General features: G+C 30.7%; 1 long non-coding RNA gene across 1 annotated transcript; it reads left to right on the top strand.

Annotated features, from left to right (window-relative positions):
• Window positions 1-2487: 2487 nt before the first annotated feature.
• Window positions 2488-6322, top strand: LOC128186963 (uncharacterized). The gene is made up of 3 exons (XR_008244011.1): window positions 2488-2562; window positions 5223-5327; window positions 5791-6322. It is a non-coding gene; the product is annotated as an uncharacterized LOC128186963 (long non-coding RNA).
• Window positions 6323-7109: the final 787 nt, after the last annotated feature.

Below are 7109 nucleotides of genomic sequence, written 5' to 3'. Positions count from 1 at the left end.
GTTGTTATCATATGCACCCAGAGTTCATAGACAGACCTATTCTTGTTTTGTTTCCAGAAAACGGGTTCACATGAATTCTAAATCATCGAAATCTCCTTCCGTGTTGGCAGAACTACCAAGCGAAACTACTTCCACTTATGGTGATAATGGTGATGAATATCTCAAGTGTAGGCCTTAGTCATAAAAACATAAATACACTATAAAACCTATTAATATATACATGTACATGTATATTTCTATAAAATTATCATTTAAAGTTGAAGGTTCTCTACTAATGCAACATCTTAAAGTATATCATTGTTTGTCAAGGTGGTACTTATTTCGCATTTTAAAAACGTTAGAAGTGGGTATAGATTCTGACCAGTAATGATATAAATCGAAAACAAATTCATTAGGGAACGGTTAATAAAGTACACCTAGTTCGTTAATGATAAAATTTGATCATTAATGGCCAAGACCCTGACAACTAATACAACAGTTCATCACTTGTGGATATTGTATCATTAAATGTTACTAAAGGGGTCCCTTATAGTAGATAGCATTCAAAATTAATATGATAAATTGATATGACAAGTACAAACCTCCAGTTGCTCGTGTGACATTGTTATCAGTTGCAATAAGAAAATGAAGTTATAAAATAACAGATGGAAGCCAACTGACGTGGAAAAAAAACAATAAGTAAAACTTTTACTTGTGACTACTGCGTCAGTTGAAGTTGGACAAGACTCCACAATATACGATGACGTAAAGTTCTCTGACAAGGGGCTGTCATTTGTCATACTTAAGTTGCTGTATTCTAATATATTTAAGCATCCACACTTTCGATGGCAGAATTGTCTTTCATTACAGTTACAAGAATTGAGACATAAAATGCCGTAAGAGTTTTTTCCACATGTTTGAAGGCAGTTCACTCCAAAAAAGCCTGCACTGCATTCTGGCAACATCAAAAAAGTAATAAAAGTTTTCTTGTCTTATGTTAGAAAAAAAACTTAATTTCTTAAGTATTTTTTCTCATTATATTCTGTTTCGCAAAATGAATAAAGAATATTTATTGCTTTACTAGATTAAGAAAAATGCTAATACATAAAAAAATATTGCCGTGTATATGTATATATGTAAATAATTTCATGTGCTATGTTATACCATACCTACCTACGCAATTATTATTCTTTTCTTCATAATCTTTACAGCATCTTGAAATATTTCTAGAAATACATGCAAGACAGCGCGTATTAATTTACTGTACCTAATTCAAACTCTTAATTTCCTATGGCATGTATATTTATAATTTTGAATCAACAACCATTCCCATCCTTCGAGTGCAATATTCAAAGAAGCTAGAGGGCTTATATGGATAATTACTAACGAACTTTTAAGATGTCTAGCTTAGCTTAGCTTTAGTAAATTATCAAAAGAATATTTGATGGGATAGTTAACGAGAAAATGTATGTAGATTATGTAAAAAAGGGAAACATAATCAACGGATGAAAAGACAATTAAATACGAAGTAGTTGAGAAAAGCTAAACGATAAAAATACTTAAAGCTGCTTGGTCCCATTTTACTTAAAATGCTTATATGCTGCAAAACGGTGTTAATGTTTAGTATGTATATAAGAAATGCTTTAAAGTACTTTTTTTCGGCCATTGCATCGATTTGCCAATGGAAAATTGATATAAAAAGTTTGTTTACAAAAAGGGTACGGCGTTATTTCGCTTCATATTTCACTCGCTCCCAAATTCGAGTCTGGTATCATTGTATTACGACTTTAGCACTCAATATAAATAACGGAAATCGGCTTTTAAAAATCTATAAAAAATTTATGTACATTTTTTCACCAATCATTCTTAAGTTTGTTGTGTCTACGATTGATGTATGCATGTATAATGCACAGTGATATTAATAAATCCCAGAAACCTAGAATGTAACCAAACTGTTCCTGTTTCATAACTCATCAATGATGCATTAGATTTATTATCCCCTCGCGCAACTTGTTGCGAAGGGGATATAGCATCGCTACCGTGCGTGTGTGTGTTCGTATGTATGTGTGTGTGTGTGTATGTATGTATGTATGTTTGTGTGTATGTATGTGTGTATGTATGTGTGTGTGCACTCCATTTCAATTTTTTTGTAAATAAAAAAAAAACCTTCCAATAGAATTTCCTCAACCTTTGCACAAATATGCCTCATTGTAAAAGATTAAAACAAATGCAATGTCATTAATTGGTCAAATTTTTATGCAAAAACTTAGATAAAATTACACCATTGTAAAGGAGGGGGGAGGTACATTATGACAAAATTCGTTCAAAACTAAAAATATTTATCATAGATTGCACACTTCTGTTAAATAACAAATAAAAAATGCATGTGTCTTTCAAACCATTAATACTATTGCAGCTTATTATTTCATTAAATCAATGTCATAATCAACTTTGTATACGAGTTATCAATCGAAATTTCTGAGTAAGAGTTGTCAATCTTCCGCTTCACTTCTTTGAAACCAAAGTGAAAGTAAGCAGTTCAAATCAACAACTTGATATTTTTTGGATTCAGATCTAGTACAGGTAAAGAAAATGTAGTTTTTGCAGTAAAGGAGGGTTAGTAGAACGTGGTCTTCTCATTAACATAACTATATATTCCTAAATAATGCATCCCTATACACACGATAACTCATGTCGCGAGGGGATACTCCGCTTAGCGGTGCCCTTGTTTTTTTTAACATACAAAAATCATTTTTATTCACTTAAAAAAAATTCTGTTTTTGAAAAAGAGACCAATTTTGCTGCTGTTAATAGATGAAAGTCTATAACTTTTTAAGATAATTTGTTTGATTGGAAAAGCATTTGATACTGTAATAACCAAAAAATCTGACCAAGCAGCTTCAAACATTTATTTTACTTTCAATAATTATGTAGGCTCTTACCTATTATTCTCATTATACATACAAATGTTCTCTCCTGTAAGACCGTAGGAAGACATAACAAGGACAAACATAAACAAAACAAAGCTCACAACATCCATGACTGTTAAAACACCACAAAAACTGTATCGATACCTTGTTGACATACTTATTTATTATATATTTTTTATATTGAAATAAGGAAATGATTTTAACCCATTTCAAATATATTATACCCCAAAGTAGTTTTGATTCAGTTTATTTACTTTCAAACAACAATTACTATGAGAGTTGAAATATTTTCAATTTTTTGATGATTCTAGCTTTGTGAATACTGTTATGCATTTCGGTATAACCAATAATCTTTAGTGCTCACTTTTTTTGTAATAAACATTTTTTGAAAATCTACAAATCGAGACAGAAATGAAGTAAAATAATTTAAATTAAAAAAAATTAAAGTGATGAACAAAACATGGCATTGAGGAATAAAATAAACGACTATAATGTGCATATATTAGTGCAGTAAATAAAATGCAAATAAGAGTCTTTCTTAACAAAATGAACTAGTTTGAAAAAAAATGTACTTATTAATTGGTTTTGCCGTGATAAGGGCAAATGGGTTTTGATTGTCTCTTTTGAGATTTATTTTTTGAATACGCTTATTTAATACATACGCATGAATCAATAAATTGCACTATCAGATGTTGCAGAAAATTTTTTATAACATTTTCAACAGTGAAACACTTCTATAATTTACCAATAGAATAATATTGCATAATATTTACATGTGTTATTTTTACAGAATCGTTCCACGTTCGTTATAATTGCGTACCTGAATTTATCGAACACTTTTGTCAAAGAAACAACAAAATCTCCACGGACAGAAGCATTGAGAATGATATAATATTATGTATACAATACTAAGCTTACATTAAACTTCATGGAGAAATTGATTTGAGCAATAGCCATCACTTTCTTACCATGTATAATTTTATAACGATCAGATATTGTAACTTGTTTTATAATGAAAAACTTTACACAACATTAACAAATTGATATTCATTATTGATAATCAAAATATTGTAACTTCTCTAACAAAGAACAAATTTTCTTGTAAAAGTATTCAATAATTATTCTTTGATTTTTCGAACTACATGTATTCCCCACCTGATGGCCTAAATCATTGCAAACTAACTTTAAGGGCTATTCATGATAGCAATCAAAGGTGCTTAACTTTGCTGACACACGATGCAATGACACTCCAACCAATCTGTTTATCAATAAGTTTTTATTAAAATCGTTCGTTGTGACAACTCAAATAAAGTAAAAAATTTGACATTTGATAGATAAAAAAATTATATCCGAATTTTAATTGACTTACTGATCAAAATAATGACATCGCATTTAAACGATCCTAAATGTCATCAATATATAGTTTTGATTTATTTTTTCCCAGATTTTAATAAAGTTGTATATCATTTTACATTAACAATTTGACATTGCTTTCCGGATTTTAAAAGGTTTTTATTATCACAGATTGTTAATTAGCACTAACACTGTTATAAGCCACCTGTTTTATGAGTATTAGTACAAAATAATTCCTGATAGTTAATAGTATTTGTGATTAATAACTATTTTGTGCGTTTTACAAACATTAAATGTATAAACGACACAGTTACGATTACAAAAAAATGGCGGGAGTTCCGTATACCACAATATATGTTTTTTGATAGTAAATAAATCATTAAACTTGAAATGTATATGAGTTAGAAGGTGATGATAAGTGACATCTGATGTTAATTTAACTTACTCTTTGGTGGACTGTAATTTAGTTGCTAAAGTTGCATGTACATAATAGCGTGTGCACGTTGTGCAGTTTACTTTTAATAACAAAGAATGTTAACTCGTGCGAAAAATGTCTTAAACAGTAATAGACAAGTCGTTCATGAAACTGTTCCACTACAGTATTTATTTGTTCCTAAATAAATACTTCTTGCTTCTCTAGCGAATATCTCTATTCTCTAACAATTTAATCAGGCATTAAGGTCGTTCACCACCGTTCTTTCATCTTTCCCCCACATTCAATGTCAATACTTTGATGCTTTCTATACAATATCTTGCTGCTTCTCTGTGTCTGTCTGTCTCTCTATCTTATATGAAATAATAACATTTAAAGGCCTGTATGACAAAAATGCAGTGTAACAATCACATATATATCAGGTTAGCTTTACGGTCCTGTATTTTAAACCCGGCTGGGTATTGCCAATAATTCTATAAAACACGTGTCGTGTGTGACGTAATAGAATCTAGTCATTTTTTTCTCAGGTGTGCAGTTATGTTGCAAGAAGGGTGCACGATTTATCTACTAGCATGTCTATGCATATAGCTGTTTGACTTACTTCATAACATGGGCACGTAAAACAGACCGTGGTGAGTAATGTACAGTGCATTCGATATGTATTCTTGTTATTTTTGCATATAAAGTAAAACTTTGTCGTTTAACCTATTTCTATATAGCTCGGCTAGAATTCACAAAACTTACCTGTTTTGTTCACTCAGGTTTGACAGTGGAGAGAAAGTGTTAATACCCCATTCTTATTTCTATTGATAACGCCTTTTGTATTTGTATTTTTCGTCTTCTTTTAAACGTATTTTTCTACTGAAGAGATATTTTTTGGTAAAATGAATTAAATGTGTTGAGTTCCGGGAAGTGGAAGTCATATTGGTTTAAGCTTGTTTACATGTTACCATGCATATGTATTTTAATCAATATAGACAGCTATAAGACATTATATACTATAGTAATATAATAATGTTGCCTATGGTTGTTGCCTATATTGATTTATATACTGTGCGTATTGAAACAGTTGATTTATTAGTGTTAACTTTGTAGCGTTGACAGTGGTCATGATGAGCATGATGTAGCACACGTTTGAATCCGATAGGCCACACGCCACACCACAACCAGTGTTAGGACTACAGCCCCAGAAATAGAGATGGGGGTGGATTGTGAATGTCATTATTGATCCATCAGCGCAGACGTCCGTATCTACATGTAGATGTCGATGGTTGAGATAAGTGGAACCCTATAGCGATAGGACTAGTTGACAAGAAGTGTTCTTGTGAACGTTTGGCAACATAGATAATATAAGCATTACAGTTTAATTGTGTTTGAAAACTGAACATTATTATTAAGATCATTTAGCTGTCTATTAATCATACTAGTAATTGTCAAGAATTTTTGGGCTTTGGATTTAAGCAGCTAGTTTTTGATCGAGAGAGAGAGAGTGTTTGAGTGAGGGTGAAAGTGAGTGAGAATTGTAAATATTTTCTATTAATTTATTTTCTTGTTAATAAATTCAATATTTGAAACTGTCTTGAGTGTTATTTGGACATCGCCTGGCTCAACCACGTTACATGCAGAACCACACAAAGGCGATGGGTGGATAAGGCGTTTAAAATGCCCATACATGGTCAGATAAGCTACTGAAAAATTAAAATATCAATAAATCTGATATTTGTTTATATCATTTAAATCAATATACATTTAACATATCATTGATTTTCAACCTATAAACATGCCCAATACTTGGAATATGTTGACACAAACAGTCTTATACGTATCAAAACCTACAAATACTGTCATGTTTTAAAACTTCAAGGCATTTTCTTTTAAAGAGTTGGTCCGTGTTTCATATTTTTCTCAAGGTCTAAATAAGGTCTAGTGGAAAAGAAACCAATTTCAATCAACAAAAACGTGGAGAGATGACCCATTATACATTAAAAATATAATTTTGTATCCGAACAATTGAATATTTTTGAATAAATAATACAAGGTCGTATATTCGTGGTCAAAGTAACACATAATAATAACAGCTACTTTGTTGTGTCTGAAATGGCTCGGTGGTTAGAGTACCTGACGTAGGCTAACCTTTAAGTTATATATCTAGGGTTTTTGTTATCGCGTCGATACTGGAAAAAATTCTGGTAATATTTTTTTCTAATCTTTAGTTAAATATATTAAAAACTGATTATAGTAAAAAATTGTGCTTTTGCAAACTTGTATTATAATATATTTGAATAGATTTAATTGGGAAAAAATAAATTCAAAATTGTCTTCTTTAATAATAAAATTTGCTTTATATAGCTAATATTATCAGTTTATGCAGAGCTTTGTTTAACGAGCTTTATTGACAGTGACCGTTTAAATTT

This window comes from Crassostrea angulata, chromosome 6, assembly GCF_025612915.1.
Source record: "Crassostrea angulata isolate pt1a10 chromosome 6, ASM2561291v2, whole genome shotgun sequence".
Classification (NCBI taxonomy): domain Eukaryota; kingdom Metazoa; phylum Mollusca; class Bivalvia; order Ostreida; family Ostreidae; genus Magallana; species Magallana angulata.
This window is presented reverse-complemented; position numbering and strand designations above follow the sequence as displayed.